Genomic DNA, 24,434 nt, shown 5'->3' with positions numbered 1-24,434 from the left:
GCTCATAAAGTCTACTGTTTAGCATTTGTTTGAGCACCTACGCTGTTTACATGCATTGTCCTGATTCAGAATGTATAGTGAATACTTACATCAACTGTAAGAATTCTGTGTAGACACGATATTGTGGGACTCGTTAGTCTTGAAAGTTTTTTTATGATGCTTTTTAGTTTTTAAAACATCTAGTCAGTAAGATGTTCACCTTGTTGAAGTAATAAAAAGGAGGAGAGGATTTGTTGCCAAATCTTTGAAATAAAAAAGTATAAAATATGGCAAAAATGTTTAAAAGTATTTGTCTGTTATAAGCTACAACAAATGTGACTTGAGAATGACATGGCATAAATTAAATACAGAAACCTTTATAATATTTTCTCTGATGTTCATAATGAAAATACAATATTTAAGCAAGCTTTTATAAAGAATATTAAAGAAAGAATGCATGATAAAATGAAAATATTTTCTTTAAATTTTTTTAAACTATCTGTAAAGCTTAAACAAGGCAGAAAAGACACACAGACACACATCTGTCATATGTTTGCTGCTTTATAGTTACTGCTTTAAGAAAGGACTTGAGTTATGAAGTGAGCCCTTTTCTAAACATTCTAATAAAGTCTGGTAAGATATACAGCGCATCAGATTCCTTCAAGCTGTTGTTATTTAAATGCTAAGAATTACATGAGTCTCCAAGTTCCTTGTATAAATTGCTACATTAACTAAAAACACCACGTCGCTTTACCAGTTACTAATGCCTTTAAGGAATATCTATGTTGCTCCACTTTACAGGAAGGTGAGAACTCAGCAGTGAAGAATTTGTATTTTATAAGGTGTCCGTGCTTTTTTGGAAGAGTGTACTTCATTTATGAGCTTTAATTCTTTTTTCTCCCTTCCTAAAACGTCAAATCATTAACCCTCTTGAAGATATCAAAGATGACAGGAGCAGAATACATCCTGGGTGTTTATTAAAAATGAGGTTGGTAAAGGGGACACCAGAAAACCCTGATTTTCTTTTAACTGTAGACTTTGAGAACCACACTGAAGGGGTGGTAGACTTTACAAGGCAAAACGAGGCAATAGGACATCTCTTGTCTCACCTGTCTTTTCTACTGAATATTCTTTTTTTGTTCTCTGATACTGAGGAATAAACCCTAGGCCTCTACTCTGAGCTACATCCCCAGCCCTTTTTAATATATTAAAATTTGAGAAAGGGTCTTGCTAAGTCACTAAATTGATATTCTGAAATTACATAATATAAATTTTGGAGATTAATTTTCAGACTGTTAAAGTGACTAAAATCCTTTTTTTTTTTTTTTCAGCTCAGGACCTGTGCTTGCAGGTAGGCCCTGTGCTGCTGACCTATATCCCTGGCCTTTAGATCAATCCCTTCTTGTGGGAAGAGACTTCATCTAGTTTAACCCTGTTCCTAATAACTCTACTCTTAATAGCTTTTTATCTTGTCTTTTTGAGACAAGGTTTTACTGTACAATTGAGGCTGGACTCGAACTCACTTTGTGGCTCACACTGGCCTCAAATTCACAGAGATCCTCCTGGCTCAGACTTCTGAGGGCTGGGATTACAGAAGTGCACCACCATGCCTGGCTAACAGCTTATTTTTAAAATTGAATTCTAATCCAAAATCAATTTTTGGAAATGAAAATGTTAGAAATTATAAGATCTATTTCAATAATCTGAAATCCATAATTTTAATCTATTTTAGTAGATCATCTGCTGGAACAATCCAAAAATACTTAAAAGGGAAGAAATGTTACATACTAGGCAAATCTGAGGCTAAAGTAATAAAATAGTCCTAATTTAAATTAACAAGTCATTATTAAAATAACAACTTTAATTGGAGTATAATGCATAAATTTTAGGTATTTTATGACTAGTTACAGGGCTACCAGTTGGAAACAACAAAGAAATTCAAGCAGAAAGAAATGAACTAAAAACCGTAAACTGGCATGTGTAGGATATGGAACACTAACTTGTGCTTTCTGTTATCTCAAAAAGATTTATGCTCCTTAAGTTTACTGCTAAATTTATTCTGTGACTCTAACATCATGAATTTATTTCTATTTTCCACAGTGCACAGTACCTATGGAAAAGAATCAATTCCGTTAAAACAAACAAACAAAAAAATTATAAAGTAGAGTTTGGAGATTATAAAATTCACAAGAATATCTAAATTCTTGCCTTCCTGTTAGCAACACACAGTGACTCTGGGCCCTTCACTCCCTTTAACTAATATTGTATAATTTTATGCATGCATGACAACAAAATATGTTTCAATAAAAATATATTTGAGCTAGCAAAGCAAAATTGCTTTAAGCTTTTGATCTGTCTCATAGCTCACATCTCTGAAAGTCTTTTCCTTTCAACAGTTGCATTCAAAACGTCAAAGATATACAGCTGACGATTCAAACTGAATGACACCACGATAAACTATGGTTTCTTCTGCAGATAAAATACATCATAAATCGGTGCAACACTTACCTCATTTTAAATATTACTGTCTCCTTTTATCAGGTAACACTATATGACCTCCCCTTACCTCCTTCCTTCCCATATTTTACATGGAAGTTTAATTCTATCCAATGATCACAACCAGAATTTTTTAAATTAAAATAGGATATATGGTTTTAAAGGCTTAGGTTATCTGATAGAAAGATTTAATTAAAAAATAATGAGGACGGACTGACTTCTGATGCCCTGTAAAATACAGCAATAACAGAATTATATCTGTTTTTAAATTGCAATAATTCTTTGTACTTAACTGTAATTTATCACATGATGTAAAGTGATAGACAATGCTGTTTAATGAAATGGAAATGCATTCACAACTAAATGACAGAGAGCTAGTTCTGCAGGAGTGTATGGCAACATAACGTGTAGCTTTGTCTTAGTAAAACATCTATTTATGAATTAGAGTGGTGCTATCAACACTGTCTCCAGTGAACCGCTTGATTTATACTGCCAAGTCTCTAGTTAGCAGTTATCCTTTATCTGAATGCTCAGATCTGGATTATACTTTCAAAACTATTCAACGATTAGCTGTGCTAGAATCTGCATAGATCACCGTCTACACCACTTTGGATTCGGATCCTCTCTCCTCTCAGACCCGTTTAGAGGCAGGCTTCTCATCTGGCTGAAGGAGAGAGAGGGTGGCCTCCCTTTGGCCAGGAGGCAGCCTCAGGCACCCTGGCAGCAGGTCGCTTATCTTCCCCAGAGTCGACTTCAGTGCCGACCTGCAGCTATACCTTGTCTGTCACCAAGAAGATCAGTAGAAAGGTTTTCCCCATTTCTCTAGTTTTTAATCTGAAACTGGTGGTGGAAATAAAACCTGTGAACTTCACCCTGCTTCCAGTCCCCATCTCCTGGGTCACTGTGCCTGCCGAAGCCCCTTGACAGAACGGGATCCAGCAGATGAATGCTTACCCATATCCCTTTCATAGCAACATCCTTCCATCAGGAAGTCTGTGGCTGCTGAAATCTCATGATTACTTCACATAATATTAAAGAGATTCCCAACCTAGCTGAAAATATTTTTTACCTGAAGCCTTTTAAAAATTATTTCTCACCATACAAGGATTGCTTGCTATGTGAGAGGTTTACATGCTAAGTAAACAATAGAACTAAGTAATATATCCAAGTAATATATTCTATTTCGTGTAATATAAAAGAGAAATGAAGTATCTTTTACATAATCCTATTGATTTTAAACATTTTCATTTAGCTCATGTTTTGTACGGGGTTTCAAATTAGCACTGATACATAGCTAGCTATCTCACCACTTCAGGCTCTACATAATCCTATCAAGCATCTTTGCTTAGCCCTGCCTTCGGCAGATGAAGGGTTAACAATGCAGTTGTAACCTTGAGGGAGAATGAAGCTAGTTACTTGCAACATACTTCCCTATTGGCTGTCCCAATCCCATAGTCTTCAAGCCTCAAGATTATTCTGAGAGTGGAGGGTCCAGACTTGAGTATTCTCTGCTTTCAGCTCACCTCTGATCAATATTACCTCTCTACATTGTGGTTTTCTGTTCTTCCTCACACACACACACACACACACACACACACACACACACACACACACACGTGCCCGTTTATTCTACAAAGAGACCACTCTACCTGTGCTTGATTCCACTTTCTCTTACTCCTCCAAGGACTTACACTATCAATTATCTGCTCTTGTCCTCACCGCGGATGGACTCAGTATGCTTTTAATGACATGTGGATGTAGTTGGGGAAAATTTTTTTCACGTATCCCTTCTACATTGCTCCAGATACACTGCTTCCATTTCTCTTTGTCTCACTGCTTGTATTAAATTCTAAACTGCTTGTCTTGCTACTCAAGCCCTTCAGAATCTGTGCCTTAATATCTCTATTCACAACTCCCAAAGTTCTTAGAGCCTGTCCTTGTGCTTACTGAGACAAGTGTCTTATAATTTCCTCCCTCTAACTTTTATTTAATGTCAGTTGTCCCACATAGAATATCCTCTTGCAGTTTTCAAGGGGATATTCTATGCTTCAATCATATGCTTCAGTCATATGCTTCAACATATTCTATGTTTCAATCTATACAAACATTATTTCTCTTTTAATATTTCAATCTATACAAACATTATTTATCTTTTAATATTTGATCTTGATTTCTATATCTTCATTAAGACCCTCACAGAATTCCAATATATAATTATATACATTTACTTAAACCATTATGTTGGAAACTATGTACTTAATTACATTATTTTTGTTTGTTGTAAATTGTTGCGTTTGCAAATCAAGAAGTGCAAAAGTATAGGTAAAACTCACACTGTCCTAGCTCTAGCCTTCAGTCAACTAGGTTCCCTCCAGAAGCAGCCAAAATTATCCTTTTCTTGTATATTTTTTCAGAGACATTTCATTAGAAGCAAATAAAAAGATTTTTTTTTTAGATATGTAGTGTTTTGCACCAAATATGCTATGCATTTATCTTCTCTGTCAATACCTTACATTTTAGGTGCTTATATAGTGTTTTCTCATTTATGGTCACTGTATCTTGTTTTCTTTACAGAAATATTTCACACAAATATTTGTCGATTAATTGTGTAATTTTTTCTTTCAGCACAGACTATTCCATGCTAAGACTGAGTCTCCACCACAATCTTCCTCAATTAAGAAGGGCAAAAAAAGTAAACAGTAGGTTTTTCCAAATGCTTCCTCCCCATACATAGCCATTAAAGGGAAATTAAGGCATGACTAATTACATATGCAGATGTTCATTGTTCTACTGCAATAGTTTAATATGTTCCAGATACAAGCACACTTTACCATGTTTCCTTTGGTTCTGATACATATGTTGATACAAAGATTAACAAAATCACTGATTTGTAATGGATGATTCTGTTTCATTTTAGAAATCTCCCATTCCTGCAGCATTCCAAGTTCACTGAAAGTATGTTTGCTTTGAAAATTTGTTTCATAATTGCGTCCATCTACATTTCACTTTAGACATATTAGAAATGACATGACAGCCCACCCACATTGTTACTGCTTCCAAAATATCCTACAGTTTCATATAGTTATTTCAAATGTATGTATCAAACAAAAATGATTAAGTTATAATTTTTATATTAAAATAATATCTAAAATCAAGCTTTGGAAATAAAATTTCATTCTTAGTTAAATACTGTGCCTAGTAATACTAATTAAAAAATTCATACAATACATAATAATGTTGTATGGAATCAAAGGTTTATTTGGTTATTAGAGAACCAACTCAGGTAAGTTACAGTCCCTCAAACTCTATTAGTTAAAGGGACTTTAACTATCACACTGGCTGCTTTTCATGGCTCAAACTAACTGATCAGATGCTACAAATTGCTTTTACTTCACACTATATAAAATAGAACTTTAATGTATCCCCTATACGTGCTTTTGAATTAGAATTTTTGAACTATTGTTTTCTGATTAATTTTATATTGCCTAAGGTTTGAATATTAATTACAGTGGCCTAATTTTTATGAATAATAAATATTCTTAGAAAACAAGTTTTAAAACCATATTTTTCGTTACTTTTATCTATACCAGCATTTATGCTTTTAGTTTTTTTCCAGAATATAATGAAAAATACAAATACTTAGGCTCAGAATTTTAGTAGCTCATTAAATCACCAAATTATAACATAGTTTCAGTTTGTTGTTTTTCTTGATGACTGCTTAATGTCCAACTAAACACACTCAACAGTTGAAGAAGTTTACCTTATTTTGATGGGTCTTTTACTCAGAGAGTCGTGTAAATATAAAATTTCATAAATTACAAATTATTCATACATGAATGAGATTAAACTATAATCAGTAATCTTGAATCAACAATTGAGTTTTTAATTTTCAATTCTGATAAATTTTGTATTGGATTTTATTGGGTATGTATGATTAAATGCCACTAAAAAAGACGGTAAGTAACATATTCTTCAAGTGAGATATTAAAATGCTGTTGAGGTTCGCAAGAAACACATAGTTTTGATTTGCATGGTCTATAGTTGGGTAAGTGGATATGCCTAAATAATTATGCTGTTTTTGAAACAGTAGCTTACTTAGAACTAAAATAGCCAAAGAGTTTGAGTTAATATTTGTCAAATTTTCAGGAACTAATTAAGCAAGCAGTGATTTCCTTCTCTTAGTTGCTGTTTCTGGATTACATAGAGATTATGTTGAGAGATAAGAAAAATGGCAGAGTAGCTTGAAAATCCCATGAAATTTTCAACCAAGGCAATTATTTTTCTCCATAGATTAATAAACTTTTATTGTTTTCATTTTATACTCTATTGACTACACATTTGAATTTGATTTCTACACCTTAACAAAAATATAGGGATGTCCATTCTACAAAAGATTTGTTCCCTTTTGGTAATCTTCTCCATCCTCAATTCCTTTGATTGGGTGCCATCTGGCCCGTTGCCTTTGATTTTTATGAATAAAGTCCTCAATTATTTCTGCAGCTGTTATCTTGGCAGCCTGATCTGTTTCAAATGGGGATAACAGGGGGAAATATCTCCACAACTTTCACAGCATTTCATTCCTGTGGCTCTCTTCCCAGACCTCGTGTTGTAGTTGCCCAGTGAACATTATTCAACACAGATGGGGACATTATTAGACCTGAGTTCAAGGAAGACTTAGAATTGAACTCTTTTCAGAGATCTGTTAATAAATACATTGATGAATCTATGAATACAAGATCTGTTAATTGTACACATTTAACATATATATGTGGTTTTTCTCAATCATGGTCACAGATAATTCTTCTAAGTACACAATTTATCTCTACATAGTTATTTCTTATGTTTACAATGATAGTGATACTTCCATACTGACCTCATGAAAAATGATCATTTTGAAATTGTATTCCTAGGAGCCCAAGTGAAAGACATGAGGGTGACAAGTATTGGCTTAGTTTTTGAAGTTATAGGTTCATTTCCCTTCTTTCAATTGGGTAAGTTCACTTCAGGTGATTTAAATTGTTCAGGCTGGTCTCAAACCTCTAGGCTCCAGTGATCCTCCCATCTGAGCCTCCAGAGAAGCTGGATGTAGGGATTCCATGTTCAGCTTACTAAAAGTCTTTTAGTGCTGGTTTAGGGGATTGTTGAATTTATTAAACAATAGAAGTTTGGCCCATAGAAGAGAAGATATTATTAGAGCTAAAAAGGCCCTTTTAAGCAACTCTTCTCTTTACAAGCAATTTCTCTCCGTGTAGCAAAATTACCTAAAATTTCCACTTCCCATCCCACCTTTTTATAAGCCTTGAAAACATGAGTTTTAGGGCAGCTATAATAGGTTGAACTAGAGATCACAGTAAATCATCTGTTAGCACCTTTGTTAGAAGTTGAGTGCCACTGACTCTCAGAACTTAGTGGGGGCCTGCAGAAAAACCCGAGTTTTAAAGGAAGAGAGGGGGAGAAATGTTTCCTAGGTCATCCCTTCAGGGAACTGTAATGTACTCTGGTGCAGGAGACTGGAGTGAAGCGTGATTGAAGAAGGAAAGCAATGTAACAATGGACAGTGAACAGTGGTGGGCAGAGATAAGACACTCAGCCTCTTACATTTGAGGCCATGGGCTAGAAGGTGAAGGGCAGATGTCCAGTACTGACACGGAGTGCACAGAATGGATAGTTTTCACATCTTGGTCAACAGAGCTTCTACTTTCAGACCAACAAAATCTCTCTTTTTTGATGTGAGCATTCCGTTCTTAGGATCTCATCAACTATAAATATTTGAACTAAATTTTACTCTAAAAGTCTTTCACTGTCATCAGTATCAGTAAAATAATATTTAACTTTAATCCATCCTGAATCCCTTTTGAAAAGGAAATTCTTGCACAAATTTATGATGCACATTGACATTTAGTGCCTCTATCTTTGCACAAAAAGTTACTGTAGAATGCTATATAAATAATCCTATTATTGTGTTCTCTTTACAGCAAAAAGTGGGCAGATGACTTTCGCGATTTTTTAAATGAAAGAGAAATGTCTATCGTGTTAGTCTTTGTATTATATTGAAGTGAGAACTAAGAATGAATTATCTAGGACTCACTGTGTCAAATGGTTTCATACCCTCCAGTCTGCCCTGGAGGAAGCTGTCATGAAGCATTTCTCTCGGTACACAGGAGTTTCATCCCTGATTTTAAAGCCAACTTCGAAGGCGACTTAACTTCTACAAAGAAAACAAGACTCTATTTCTTACTGTGGATGAGAATGGGAGCATAAAGAGGTGGCATCAAGGATACAGCTCAGCGGCATACACCACTGCCTGGCAAGTACAAGGTCCTGGGCAAGATCCCCAGTACAAAAAAAAAGAAAGAAAGAAAGAAAAAAATGACAGATCAATAGGGAAGTAAAACCAGTGTTCTACCTCATGTTTTTCCTACCGACTGTCTCTGCATTTGCACGGGATAGTTTTCAGAGGTACACAGAAACAGCCATCTAACCCTTCACCATGTACAGTTGACAACGTGCTTTGACATGCATTTCCCCTGCATTTTCCCTTTTTCTGCACGCTGAACATTCTCGGGCTCATGGGAGAGATATCCGCGGTGCCATCGTGGCGGAAGAATGTCGCCGACTTGCAGTGTAGACACCAGCCCCGGCCTGGTCCCACCGCTGCGCTCACAGCATCCTCCCAGCTCGCAGCGCGGTCCAGCGCGGGAACAGCTCCGGCTTCCAGGAGGAGGCCGCGCTTCTGTCCGCCCGCAGGGCAGAAGCCGTGGGAGCGCGCACACCTTTCCAGGTTCCCAGCGCTTCCTGGAAAGCAACACCGATGCCTTGCTGAGTTTTCTGATCCCTGGATGATCAATCGCCAGCTCCGCAGCGTGGCCTCCAGTTCGGGGCAGTTTCTCCGCGCGCCCAGGAGGAGGCGACCTCCGCGGCCACTCCACTTCTGGGTTCAGACTTTAAAAACCGTATACAAATTGTTTTCTTCTTCCTTTGATTAAACGACTAGGATTTTTCCTTTTGCCTTCATTATCAGACATGCACACATGTGCTGGAAAAACTCGTCAACATTTTTGTGTTCTTATTTATTTATATTTTTTCTGATAAGGCAGGTTCAAAGTAAGAGAAAAATAAGCAGCTTGTGACTGGCTTCTTGCTGTTGCTTTTGATTCGCCTTTGTCTCCGTGGATCATTTTTAATTCTTTCCTTCATGAAGGGATAATTAAGTCGGTATCTTTGTGCTTAGCGCCGCCGGTGAAGGCAGAATCAGAGGCCAAACCAAAACCACTCATCCTTGCAGGCTTCCCAGCTCGGGAGTTCAATGGTGAAGTCCCATTTCTCCTGAGGCTCTCCTGGAAGAGACAGGGACACATAGACAGACAGACAGACAGACAGAGACAGAGACAGAGACAGAGACACACAGAGACAGAGACAGAGACACACAGAGACAGAGACAGAGGACACACAGAGACGTGGCGGTGTGTCTTGCAGCAAATCCTGGGGAAGCCCAGTCATTCAGAAGCTGCTATATCTTGTGTCTTCACCGGGCAACTCCTGCTCCTCCAGATTAGAGGCCAAGGACTGGAAAGGGCAGGAACAAGATTTTAAACCCAAGTGCTAATGCAGGGAGGAAATCACCTCTCCGTGAAGGATGTGACTTATTTTTGTCCTGCAGCTGAATCCGCTACTGAAGGTTTACTGGGTTAAGATGCTTTAGAGAACATAACATTATCGAATTGATGACTTCAGGGGTTGAAAAATGACTATCATTACTAGAGAGTGACAGAAATGCCCTTGTCCCCTACACCCTTCTAGAGGAAAATGGGCTCTCAGGAGAAAGATGGCAGAAGCTTTTGTTACCTGCTGTGGTAAGGTCAGGAAGAGGAGGACAGTGGGATTTCAACAACACCAAGAAAGTTCCCCAGTGATAGTTCTGAGCCCAGTGGCTGAGACTGTGTCTTCTGTTTCCACCAAAAATCACAGCAAAGTATTGGCCTGAAAGGATCCTGATAGTTGCCTAATCCTTCTGCTAGAAAAAAAGCTCTAGAAGATGTCTGTGTGTGTTTACTGCTGCCTAAGACCGCGCCCGGAATGATACATTGAAAGAGCGCCTTGCCCGGTGAAAAATGGGATTTACCAGCCAACCTTAATTACAAGAGAATTGAAAGTGATTAAAGTGCTTTTTATCACAGTTTTGGGAAGAACTGTCTACCTAGGGAAATAAACACAGAGCCAACAAAATCTTCCCCTACTTTTTATAGCAAAAGAATAAAAAATAAAACCCTGAAATCGTACATAGTTGGATGGATCATAGAGGGATTTTCCAACAATACTTCCTTAGCTTCTTGAAGAGGTCCTGAAACAGACCTCTTCAGTTGGAACACACCATAAAAATCATCTAAAATTCAGTTTACAAAAGCAGGACTACAGAATTTTGGAGCCACTAAGCGGAAGGGAGCTCTTCATTCAAAACCTAGCAGCACTGTGACATGCAAATGGTTCCAGTAGGAGAGAAAATTGGTCACCCCACCCTGCAGCTCAGCTCCCACTGGGAGAAGGGTGGTCACGGAAAGGGAAGGCCCTTTGGGGCTAACACCTGCGTCCCCTGCGTGCTCTCAGAGAAGACAGCGGCCTCCGGGCTGCAGCACCCACGGGGTGGGCTCCTGTGCCCGGCCAGGCCCAGCCGGGTCTTCACACCCCGAGGCCACGTGCAGCCGCCTCGTGGTATAAAAGAGCCGCTGGCTCCCGCGCGGCAGCTTGCTCTGTTCTTGGAATGCTTTAGGCAGATCCTCCGCGTGCGTGTTCCGGGTCCCCGGGGAGTGTGCACACACATTTTGTTTCTCTTCTGCAGCCAGATTCTGAGTGTTAACTCCAAGGGTCACCTCCCGCTGCCCGCCCACCTCCCAGCCCAAAGGGCTTCGCGCTGCAGCCGGGGTCAGGAGGGATCTGTTGCAGACCAAGCAGGATTCCCCAGTGTGTGCCGCCCCGCCCCGAGCCTGAAGACACCCACCGAATTCCGAGGAGCAGCAGCCCAGCCAGCCCGTCCCCAGCAGCGCCCTGTGCTTCTGGGGCGCCAGCGTCGGGGCCAGCTCGCGCATTCAGGCTCTAGGAAGAGCAGTTTGGGGATCAGCCTTCGGGCAGGTTAGGGGAGCTGGTGGGACCCAGACCCGGCTGATCGGGGGCAGGCAGGAGAAGTGCTGGAAAGTGGGGGTGCCCTCGGCACTGATCTAAGGCAGGCAGGCTGGGGGGTTCGCACCCCGCCCCTCTCTCCCGCGTGGCTGGCGCGGAGTCATCCTGGAGCTGGTTACGGGTGTTAAACTGGGTCGCGGGTGGGGCAGTTCATTAGGCAAGAAATGGATTAGTTGTTTATTATCTATAAACATTCCGACCACAGCAACCTGTCATAAAACCGCGGAAGGGCCTATAAAATACAGCAGCAGCGAAGCCTCCAAGCCGCAGAAGACTTGGCAGTGGTACTGGGTGACCAAGTGCCCCTTGGAGGAGGAGAGGGAGGTCAGGGAGGCAGCGGTAAGAAGGGGGGCGTCAGAGATTTCCCGACTAGGAATCTTGATTCCTCTAAATTGGACGGGGTAGGGGAGATGTCGGGGTAAGCAGAAAGTGGGCGGATAAAGAGCCAAACAGGGGGATCAGGGGGTCGCGTGGGACCCTTATGGGAAGGATGCCACCAATAAAGGCTGGTGATTAAATGAGGTCAATGTAGTCTTTGGTTTCTCGGTGAAATATCAAGTCACCGTGATAGCATGCCTAGTAATATAGATGAGTGAAAAGTTTAAAATCGGCATCTTTCTGAAAACAGAGATTCACTTTTGAGTTCAACTTTTTGAATTTTTCGTTTGGAATAAAATGTTTTCTAATAGGAGTTAGTCTCAAGCAAACATGAAAATAAAAGTTTTTTTAAAAAAATCAGATATCTATTTTGGGGACGTATTTTTTAGCACAAGATTTAAACTCTTGTATACTACAAACGATGATGTAATATTAGTGCTGGTCTCTAAATAACTGACAAGTATTTTTTTCATTTGAATTCAGAATTCAGAACTCTGCAATCAAGCAATTAGATTTTTTGTAAGGTAATAAATATATTGGTTTAATTTTATTAAGAATAACAGTTTTAGAAAGCAAGGATATACATGTGTTAGAGGTTTCTTACCTCTGGATCTTAAAAACATGTTGATTAAATTGAATAGTCCAAAGGGGGCAAATACATGAGTAAAAAAACGTGATAAATTATTTTAAGTACTTTTTATGTAACGACTTAGATGGAGGTAAAGGACATTATCCGCACAACAGGAGTCCTCTTCTGCTATAGAATTTTTAGAAATCAAATTTTTAGATGCTCATTTTGGGAGATGTTATATCTAAATAGTTGCTCCAGCAACTGGGTTTCTTTTCAGTACCAGTATTATGGATTTTTCCTCTGGGGTCATCTTCCTAAATATAAAAAGCATTTTAGCTTTGAGCATTTTGAACAGGGAACAAAAAACAGCCTCCACAGCCTCACCCCCTTCCCCCAGCTTTTCTTATTCCATGCTGAGAGACATAACAAACAAACGATTACATGTTGGAAAACACATCTGAAAACAGAAAGGTCACGTTACTACCGAGTCCTGGGGAACATTAATCTGGTGTTTGGAAAACAGTTGACAGTTGAAGGTTGGATTTTCTCTTTTTTACTCTGAGTGGGGGCGGGAGGAGGGAGGACGGTGGGAGGCGGGGAGGAGGACAGGGAGAGAGAAAGAGAGAGAGAGAGAGAGAGAGAGAGAGAGAGAGAGAGAGAGAGAGCGGTGGAGACAGAGAACCTTTGAAAGAGATAAAAATGGATTGAGGGCTACCCACTTTTTATCCAAGATTTAACACACACACACACACACACACACACAGGAAACTAAAGGAACTAATAGTTCTAGGAACTGAAATGGCTGAGTTTGCATTGACTCCAAATGTGTAGGGTTTGTCTTGTCCTAAAATAATTAATGTGAATAGTGAGATACAGTCACAATAATGAGGGTAGAGTTTGATGGACAAAAACCAGTCCCTTTTCTAATAGCTCTCCGGAAGGTGAATGTTGATTGCCAGGCTGTTTTCCTGCAACAGTCTTGCTTTAAATCCCGCGCCATATCCCTCCCAGTCCTTGAGCTGGCTCAGCAGCGAATTCCTCTCCCGGATTTAGTTAGGTGCAGGTAACTCGTGCCTAGCGGCTGGTGTCTAAACTCTGACACGCTATTCCTCTTATCTCGCTCGGTGAGGTAGAATGAGAGGAGGGATGCGAACTGCATTCCTGGGGCCGGGACTGGAAATGGTCAGACCGCAATTACACTGATAAACTGCACTGACAGCACTATCGAATCCTTCCTTACCAGCAGGCTCGGGCCTCATGTCTGAAACCCAGTGAATTTTCCAGGCGGGAAGACGGAAGGGGCCAGGAAGCAAGACACGGAATCTAGATTTAGGGTTTAAGGGTTTTACCAAAGCTTTGTGTAACCTTGAGCTTGTCACTTTAACCTTGAGGGACTCAGGTGCTCCCTCCCCACCACACACACACACACACACACACACACAGTGAGGCTGGAGGATGAGCTCTTGCATTGTGATTGTGGGACAAAACTTAAGCCTTGCACAGATGCTGTGGGTTGCCGGAGCGCTTCCTGCACACCGCTCTAAGTGCCGGCGTGAGGATGGAGCTGTCTAGGAGACGCAGCTGGACACATTCCAGGCGAGCCCCGGGGCTGGTAAATCTCCCTCTACGTCTACACGCTGGGACTGTGCTGCCTGCCGGGGAGAGCGGGTCAGCCCCGTCCGGCCCGCAGAAGTCCGGGTTCCTGCGCACCGACGCCGGGCGGGCGCCCGAGCCTGACCCGGCTGCCAGGCTGCCCTGGAGGGCGCTCGGCGCTCCGCGTCCCGGCCGGGCGCGCGTCCTGCAGCCCGCACGCCTCTCCCTCCGCGCCCAGGGCGCAGGACCTCGGCGCCTTCCTTCTTACTGCCTTCGATTTCCAGCCTCGCGGTTATAAAAGCACGTCCACCCCACGCGCCCGCGGGTGCCGTCCGCAGAGCCCGATAGGCAGCGGGAGGTCGGGGAGCTGCGGGGAGCTGCGGGGCGGGACGGGGAGGAGGGCGGACGGCCGCGGGGAAGAACGCGAACTCCCCCCGGACGCTGCAGCGCCAGGCGGGCCGCCAAGCCGCGCGCCCCGTGGAGAAGCCAAACCGTTTCCCTACTGTTGCAAAATATTTCAAAAAAGCAACATCAGAAGCTGAAGCGCAGCTCTCGGCGTCTACAGTTCAAGCTGCCTCGCGGGACGCAGCGCGCGTGGGTGGCGAGGGCGGCCGGGCGGGTCCCTCCCCGGCGGGGTGACAGTGCACCGAGAGGCGGTGGAGGCCGCGCTCGGGGTCCGGGTGCCTTCCCGGTGTGCTTGGAGAACCGTCTCAACAAATGCACAGCTCGGAAAAATTGCATAGCATTTAAGGGTCTTGCCCGAGGGGAGGACAAGGTTCTCCCTGGAGAGGGAGGAGGTGCTGTCCCTCCTTCCAGTCCAAGGCCTTGGGTCAGCTGGGCCATCCAGGACCCAGCAGTTTACTTTCCTAATGGGCTTCGCTCCAGAAAGCACGGGTGTGGCCTGGGCCAGAAGGGGACAGGAGGAACCCTCCCGGTCCCCGCAGCCTGAACTCCCCAAACCCCACCGCACTGCCAGCCGGCGAAGCTGACGCGCAGGAAAAGCAGCCGGAGTCTGGACAAGCAAAACAAGACGACGAAGAGGGTGCAGAGCGAGGCCTGGAGTGCAGCAGAATCCTCCTCTCCTCTGCTTCCCTCCTGCCTGACTCACCTGCAGGGAAGGTGGACGGGGAAGTGGCCCCCAAGCCTCAGGCCCCTGACCGCTGGGCTGTGGGGAAAGTCAAAAAAGATGCTAACGAGGAAATACATCCGTGGTCAGGGGGAACAAAGCTCTCAAGGAGACGCCATCCCTTATCTACACGTTACTGTTTGGAACCTCTGACTCCAGAGATACCGAGATGGGGCTAATTCATTCCCGTGCCAGGACAATGCCAATCTAAAAAGAGTGGAGGAAAAAGACCAGGTTTCTAAAGGACCATTATATCACTTAAAACAACCTTAGCTAAAAGGTCCCATAATTTTTATTAGGGCAATTTTTATTAGTTACAATTAAGATATTGCATTTTCAATTTCATAAAATTTAGTGCTCTTAAGTCGTTTTACCATATTTTCCAAATTGATGATGTTTTACTTTGAGGGAAGGAAATATTTCTCCTATAGTACTGTGAGCAGCAAATATTACTTATATTACTTTTGGTTCAAAATTTCTTCAACTTCTTCAATTTCTTCAACAAGAATGTATTCCAACTAAACCAGGAAGGAACAGCTAACTATGGGTTAAACACTTCGCTTTTAATTCCCAGACATGAGTTAGAAATTAACAAATGCGTATTTCCAAGAAATCATTAAACATCACAATAAAAACATTGGTATAATCTTTCATAAGACACAACTCACATTTCATATCTGGCCATATGAAACCGCCTTTTACAAAAATTACACTTTTATAAAATTTAATTCATTATGATATTTATAATTGATAGCAAAATAGGAAAAGGTAATATCACTTATCTTGCCCTTCCCAAATGCAGAAGTTTATGTTTAAACAGCAAACACTGAAATTTGAAATCTGGAAGAATCAGCTACTTGAAAGCCTGCAACTTTAGAGGCTGTGTGCCGCTCTGGCATTCTCTCTTATTTCTATAATTTGTGAATGTGAATATTTGAATGACTTTCATTATTTTTTCCCCACATAGGATGTGCTTACTAAGACAAATAAACTTTAAAATTCTTATTTATTTTGAAGGTAGTATATGTTGTTACCATGAGACAAGTAAGTCAAGTATATTTGAGTCACAATGTGGAGCGAATCTAAGCTCTACTGCGTTCTTGACATTGAAAGTCAAGGCCTCTGAGCCTGCGAAGGTCACCGTCCTAGCTTCTTTTCATACTTCTTGTATGGACTTTGCATGTTTTTTGTCAAGCTGTCTATAGAATGTGTGTTCCCAATAGCTTTTATAGTAAATATTAATATTGGGATTAGAGAGCTAGGTTTATTCCAACTGAGTCTCTGAACAACACAGCATAAGAGAATAAGACACCTACCCCACACACTGGCTCTCCAGACTTCTTATCCCCAGTGCAACAGAAATAATCCTCTTATTCCATTAAAATGGTCACTAACCTTATATGAAAAAAGGCTGTTTAAATCTCTTACCTGCAGGAGTCTTGTCAACATAACAGGAACTGAAACCATGACTGTTCTGTGTTCTCTATTATAGTCCAGGGTTCTGTACTGTATTTGCCTCGGTGAAGCCTGAAATAACAATATATGACTATTGCCTCTTGGGACCTTTATGAAAATGAGATATGTAGCTGCTTGGAACAAATGCTGTAGTCCTAGACCTGGGAATATATTTGAGAAAAACAAATTGTTTCACATACCCTGGAACATAATTAAAGTGTTATTCTAAACTTTGGTTTTTGTGTCTATGTTGCTTTGTATGTGCATAATAATGTTACATGCAATCACAAAGATACATCAGAAATTATAGTACTTATGAAAATGCTTCTTGAACCTGTTTTCATTTCAGAGGGTTAAAAACTGCCTCCGAAACAATTCATTGCAGCTTTTGTTTCCAATCTTTGAAGACTGGTGTGAAGCTGGAGTCTTGCACATGCTAGGCAAGTCTACTAGTGAGCTACAGCCTCTTTCTTATTCTTAAAAATGTTTGGCTGCTTCACAGCTACCATATAAGACTTTCCAGTTGTTTTGTAGGCTGTGCATGTGTTATGGTTTACATCTGGGTGTCCCCCTGGTTTACATCTGGATGTCCCCCAGAGCCTCACTTGCTCAGGGGTAAGGTTTTTGGAAGGTGATTGGATTATGGGGGTGTAGTGTTGACTTGGTATTAGAAGATGGAGTCTGGCTGGAAGAGGCAGGTCACTGGAGGCACGGCCTGGGCTTACGGCCCGCCCATGCTCCTCCCAGGACATGAACTTGCTCCTCCTTGCTGCCATGCCACGGAATACTCTTCTTGTTGCCATGCCTCTTGGCCACACCACCATGCCTGGAGCCAGAAGACCCTGGACTGAAACCTCTACAAAGTGTGAGCTGAAATGAACCTCACCTCTTTTAAGTTGAACCTGGGACTATAGGATCAAAAAGCCTTCAGTTTGTTCCTGGCACATTGCACAATCCCTGATGTCCTTTATCAGAATTAATGGCCTTTTATTCTACTCTTCTTCAGCAGTTACCCTATCTCTTTTGAACTTTATGTTTTCTTTTAATATATATTTGTCATATATATTGATAACACCCATCATAGCAAATTTGCATCTGCACGTAATATATCTTGATTCTTTTCTTTACTCTCTCTTCCCTTCAACTGACCTCCCCTTTGTTTGAATTATTATATTTTCTTTTCTCTTCCTTCCCTTTCCCCTCCTCTGCCCTTATTTCTCTGTTCATTTGAACATGTTCTTCCTACCTTCTCCCCTCCTTCCAATATCTATCCTCTACTATGCACCTTGTTTACACTTTGAATTTCTCATATATGAGAAACAATGCGATGTTTAAACTTGTGTGTCTGATTTATTTTGTTTAAAATTATAGTCTCAAGGTGCATTTATTTTCTTACAAATCAGTCAAGTTTATCCTTCTTTATGGCACAGTAATACTCCTTTGTATATAAATATCATGTTTTCTTTATCCATTCATCTTTTGATGGCATACAGGTTCCAAGATTCCACTATTATAAATTATGCTGCTTTAAATATAAGTATGTATATATCACTGTGGTAGTTGATTTTAACTTTCAGGAAGATACCTAGGAGGGGAATAGCCATCAAGGGGAGCCTCTAGTTCTGGGTTTTTTAGGAATCTCCATACTAATTTCCACAGTGATTGTGCCAGTTTACACCCCTTCTAGCAATGGAGGAGTTTTTTCTCCCACAGCCCCGCCAAATTATTTTATTTGTTGATTTCTTGATGACAGCCATTCTTCTTTGAGTGAGATGGACTCTCAGGGTTATTTTAATTTTCATGTTTCTAATGAACAGTGATTTCGATCATTTTTCATATGTTTATTGTACTTCATCTGAGAAATACCTATTAATTTCAGATACCATTTTTTGATTGAGTCTAAATCTAGGGGATCTGATTTTTTCATTGTTTATATATTCTAGATGTTAGTCGTTTGTCTGAAGAGTAACTGATAATATTTTTAGTTTCTTCATTTTTAGAGGTTTCTTTTGCTGTGCAAAAACTTTTTAATTTGCTGTGATCCCAGTTGTAATATTTCCTGTGAGATCATAAAGTCTTTGCCTAAAGTCTCCCCACAAAAGAGAGGCAATATGATATCGAAACGTGTATGTCTGATTTATTTCATTTAAGATTTATGGTCTCAAGATACAGTCATTTACCTAAAAATGCCTCAAGTTTATCCTTTATGGCAGCGTAGTATTCCATTGCTTTTACCAGTTTACCTCATTTTCTTTGCCTATGTATCTATTTATGGGCATACGGGTTGTTTCAAAAGTGGCACATGCATAACCGTGCTTATAGCAGTACAATTTATAATAGCTCTCTTGGGAAACAACCCATTGAAAAATACATATTTTTAATTAAATTCCCCATAACAAAGGGAAATTTAGTATACTCAATGAATATTTATCATTTACATAGCAACTATACACTGCCTGTCTCTATCTTCCAGGTACTATTTTGAAGCACCAAGGAGCAAAACAAAGAAATAAATACCTGCTCTTGATGAAGTCAGGGTAACTTTTTCTTGAGTATGGAAATTAGAGAACACGCTGTAGTTTTTAGGTTGGCCACTAGGTGGCAAAGTGCGCAAAACTAACAGCATACTGTGGAGCAAAATTTGGTCCAAAGAACAGTGGGTATGTAGGAAATTTTCCACCATGTTTTGTCACCAATGGTTCTTCTTGAGTGCTACAGTTAGTAGCTAACGATCATCTTGTACTTTACAAAGCCTTCTTTTCTAGAGATTCAGCTCTTCTAGGAGAGAAGAGAACCAGCTGTATTCCTCAGAGGCCCATCTATAAAATCCCCAAGCTCATCTCAAAGAAGTTTCCTCTCTTCCTCCTCATATTTCTCCGCACTCCAGATGTATAGATTGTGCAAATCTGCCGATGGGTATGAACGTCCGGTGTTGTACAGGGTCCCAAAAGCCTAGTATTAATTTACTCAGATTTATCTAGATCCACTGAGGTATCACACTTTAGCTAACTTGGGGGCCGGGCGGGGAGTGTTCCAAACACTGACCTCTTACACTAACAAACCTGTGGAGGAGGGATCCACAGTAGACACATGCTGGTATTTTGTTTTCAGAGAGTTCTTAGGCCTAATTTTTACCTAAAAGAACAAAAGTTACTTCTTTTAGTCAGACCTCCTCTTGAGAACAGAATGGATATATTCTTCCCAAATGAGATTGAGCCTTTATTCATCTTTAAATATCCCAGATTTTTAAAAAAAAATTCTTTGATAGATAGTTATGCCATACATAGAAATATTTGCAGAGTCATCTAAGTGCAGCTCTTTCTTATTTAGTATATGAAGTAAGGATATGAATGTTCTTTAAATACAAAAGTGAGATGTTACAGATGACTATTGCTCTTTGTAAAGCAGATGTTGTCTCCAGTTAGTGTGTGTTTTTCCTAGGGACACTCATTTTCACGTATATATTTTTCCTTACATATTCATTTTAACTGTAGTAATTCTTGATGTTTGATTCTATAGATCATAGAATATATGCTGATTTCTAAACTGGTTTCGACATTTTTGAATTACAAAAGGAATTTGCTTTACAAATAAACAACCAGAAATGTATCTCCGTTTTCTGTAATAGATAGTTGCCTGAAAATTATCAGAGTACAAGGGTAAATATTATTTGAAGGAAAGACATTTATGTAAAGCTCAAATGTTCTCAGTATTGTACATAAGCAGGCACATATTTTATCTGCTTTGCTTGGCTCAGAATTCTGCATAGGTGAATTAATAATTAAGTGTTAATAACTATGATTTATTTGACAGAGAAATTCTTTGTATAAAATTTACTTAGAGATCTTACTGTAGCCAGTCAAGGGAACACTATGGCATTACTGATAAAAAATTCATTCTTAATCTTGATTTTAACTGTAAAAAGGTGTTAGGTCCAGGTGTACAGCTAAGCAGTGGACACTGGTGTAGCATGCACAGAATCTGGGTGCAGTCTCCGCACTGAGGGGGGGGGCTACCACCTGCAGTTAGTGTGAATGATAGATGACACTGTATGAGGTTGTTCAGGCATATAAAATACACATTAACTGAAGAAGTCAGCCAGCTATTACCCATAGTTGGAAAAATAAGAAAAAGACTCAAAGTGAAGCCGAGAGAGACTTAGGGACTTTATTTTCTAAACAACAGAAAAATATTTTAAAAATTAAGATTGCAAATAACAGTATAGATTATAATTGCAATTTATAGAATCTTTTCCTCTTGAGGTTTTTTTGTTTTTGCTTTTGCTTTTGGATATAATTTTTATGTAAGCTGACATTTTTGAATTACAAAAGGAATTTGTTTTAACAACCGGAAATGTATCTCAGTTTTTTGTAATAGATAGTTGCCTGAATTTTTATGTAAGACTTTTAACATGGTTCAGTCAACCAAGCTATTTTTGAGTCATTTCTAATAGAGAATTGAGTGCTGAAGGGGCTGTTGCAGTGTTACTGGTGATGGCAGGGCTTCATCACAAGGCATAAACATGACCTGAAGGAACACAACCCAGAAGGAGAGCACTGGGAAAATATACTGGGTGGTACAAATCACTGTTACCACACAGAAACATGGCAGCGCTCTTCGAAAGTCCATCACAATACTAAAAAATATTTACAAGGAATGGATCTTTATCCATATTTTTTAATCAGAAAATGTTTTAAAATTCAATATTTTCCTTATCTGTAGAACACTTGCTAAACCAACATACACTTTAAGGAATATGTCAGAAGAGGTATCATATCTTTACAGCTAATTGCTTATTTCAATTACACTTTTACAGAATATAATAGCCCAACTTCAGTAGCAAATATTGTAAAATAAAAGTAAACCCTGCTAGGCTGTAGTGAAGGCATTGTGTGAATCACTAAGGAGTCAAATTTTTCAATCAAAAACATCGTTACATTATTTTCCAGTTGGCATTCATGATAAAATTCATCCTGTTAAGCTGAAAATATTTGTATTGTGCTGCACAGCGGAGTCCTGTCTTTGGGATGAAATACTCTTTTACCATCTTGGAAATGTACTATGTAACTCAGATTTACACTGAGGAGCAACTGAGACCTGTGAGGCAGGTAGAATTGAAGCAACAGGTTAGGACTTTATTGCCCACCAGGGTGAAAACACCACCGGCCCTGAGCAAAGGGTGAGGGCGTGCTTCTATAGGGGAGTTTAGCGGGGGGAGGTACTGCTGAGAGGGGTGCAGGATTTTGGGTTAATGAGAAGCGGAGTCTAAGGCTAGATGATAGACAGGGTTGGGTACATGGGGTGCTGGCACGCACAGAATGTCTCTTCTGGTTCTTCATGGAACCAGCTCTTTGCAGGTTGAGCAGTGTGGGGACAGCTGCCGGTTTCTGGTTGAATGCCATGCCCCCCTAGATGTGGATAGCAGTTCTGCTTGGGGGAGTTTTTTCTGTCCTAGTTGAGCAGGGATCTAGTTCAGAGACCTGACAAACATGCATGGAGAAATATAAAGAACAAATACTACAATCTCATGAGGGCCAAGGATGTAATCTGATTTCCTCGCATGCACCAAGTCATGGGTTCATTAAATCCCCCAGCAGTACACACAACAAAACAATGATGATCATGAGAAATACAATAAATAGTTGAAATAAAATTCTCTTAGTTTTTTTAACCAAGAAAGTTATTACTGTACTATGTCACTTTAAACATTTCCTAAATTTGTGTATTTTTCTTCTGTTGAGCTATTCTCAGTACTGCTATTATAATTGCTATTACATCACAGTTTTCATGACACATCACGAGCACATTCATGTATAAGAAATTAAGTCACCTGTCCTTAGTTCAAAGGATGAAATATTATAGTTGCACTCAGGCTTGTGTACTCAGTCTTGAGAGCTTTCAGTTGAACTCCAAGTCTTCCACAGATGTAAATCAAGTCACATTTATTTCACAGTATACTTGTGCAGGCTAAACGAGCTAAAGAATAAAATCTCTTAGCAGAATACAATAAAAGAATAAGATACAGTTAGCTATAATTTTGGTTTTATTATCATTATCAATGTTTACAACTTCTTTTCCTGGAATTTCTAAGAGACAAATCCTTATGGTATTGATCAAGCTGCAAAATGAGGTCCCTTGCAGGAAATCTGAGTTACATAGTACATTTCCAAGATGCTAAAATAGTATTTCATCCCAAAGACAGGACTCCGCTGTGCAGCACAATACAAATATTTTCGGCTTAATAGGATGAATTTTATCATGAATGCCAACTGGAAAATAATGTAACGATGTTTTTGATTGGAAAATTTGACTCCTTAGTGATTCACACAATGCCTTCACTACAAAGTGTTTAAACTTCTATTACTGCATTGATCACATATTATACTCAGCATTAGGGTAACCATATATCCTTGTTTTATGCCTGTTGTTCTGTCATGCCATCTGGTTTAGTATTTTACACTCTCCAAAGTGTCCTGGCTTAGACAATAAACTCTAGATCCCCCAATTATAAGGCAGGTGCCTGGCCAGGAGGCTGAGAGGTGCTGGGGTGGTCCTAGGGGAGTGTGCGCCTGTTTGACATACTGGTGAGGCTGATGACCCAGAGATGTCTGGCTGACCTGCATGTAGAGAAAGGCTGAGGAGAAACTTAGGCACTGTGGAGAGGAGTGACTTAGAAGGCCCTGCAGGGAAATAGTTCCTATTCCCATCTCATAAGAACAGAGCATACTCTAAGACGGTAAAGTTGCAGAGAACAGTACCATCTTGCCGCTTGGAGGGCTGTGACTGCAGGATATTAGAAGATGCACTCCAGTGAAGAAAAGTGAAACACAACACAGAGGGTACTTCATAACCTAAACCTCAGTGAGGCAGCTAACTCAGAGTTTCTATGGCCTCCGAGAAATAATCAGGGCTGGTGAGTGACAGGGAAGTGGAAGATGAATTTGTTTGTATCTTAATTGTCACTGCTGGGCCAGGGATTTACTCAGCAGCATAAGCGCCTGTCTGGTAAGTACAAGGTCATGAGTTTGATTCCTGGTCTTAAATAAATAAAATCTTAATCATCACTGAGATTCAATTTGAGTTTTAAACACTTAATTTATGGTAACAGTTACAGTCTGCTAACTAAAAAGAATATTTTTGCCTATGTTTTAAAATTAAAAGTTATTTTGGCATTGGAGATTGAACTCATAGCCCATGCTCCCCCAGAGATGATGTACCTCCTAAACTATACATAACTGATATGTAAAACATAAAAATTAAACATGCTGATGTTGAATGGTGCATAGAAATATGCACTATTTTAGTTATGTAGATATAATAGCATTTTCATGTGTATGAAATTTTAAAAATATATTAGAGTTGGAGACACATCCCCTCTCACTGTAAACAGTTATCTCGACATTCTCACCACTTTCAAAAATAGTTGTGGAAGTTTTTTTCTCGTGTCTTTAGCTATACTGTTGCAGCTACTACCTCCACATCTTGAACTGATTCAAAGCATTTACTTTTCATAGGGATTTGACACTGGGGATAATCCAGGGGTCTTCCGGTACCAGCAACTGTGAGTAAGGTAGATAAAGACACACTGTAGCAGATTCACAGAACCACTTCTCTCCTGGATGGCCGATGGCATTAGCATTCACTGTATTTTCAATTATACCA

Source organism: Cavia porcellus, unplaced genomic scaffold (assembly GCF_034190915.1).
Source record: "Cavia porcellus strain 051 isolate PalLab524CR breed Dunkin Hartley unplaced genomic scaffold, mCavPor4.1 scaffold_24, whole genome shotgun sequence".
Taxonomy (NCBI): domain Eukaryota; kingdom Metazoa; phylum Chordata; class Mammalia; order Rodentia; family Caviidae; genus Cavia; species Cavia porcellus.
Note: the sequence above shows the minus strand (reverse complement) of the source record.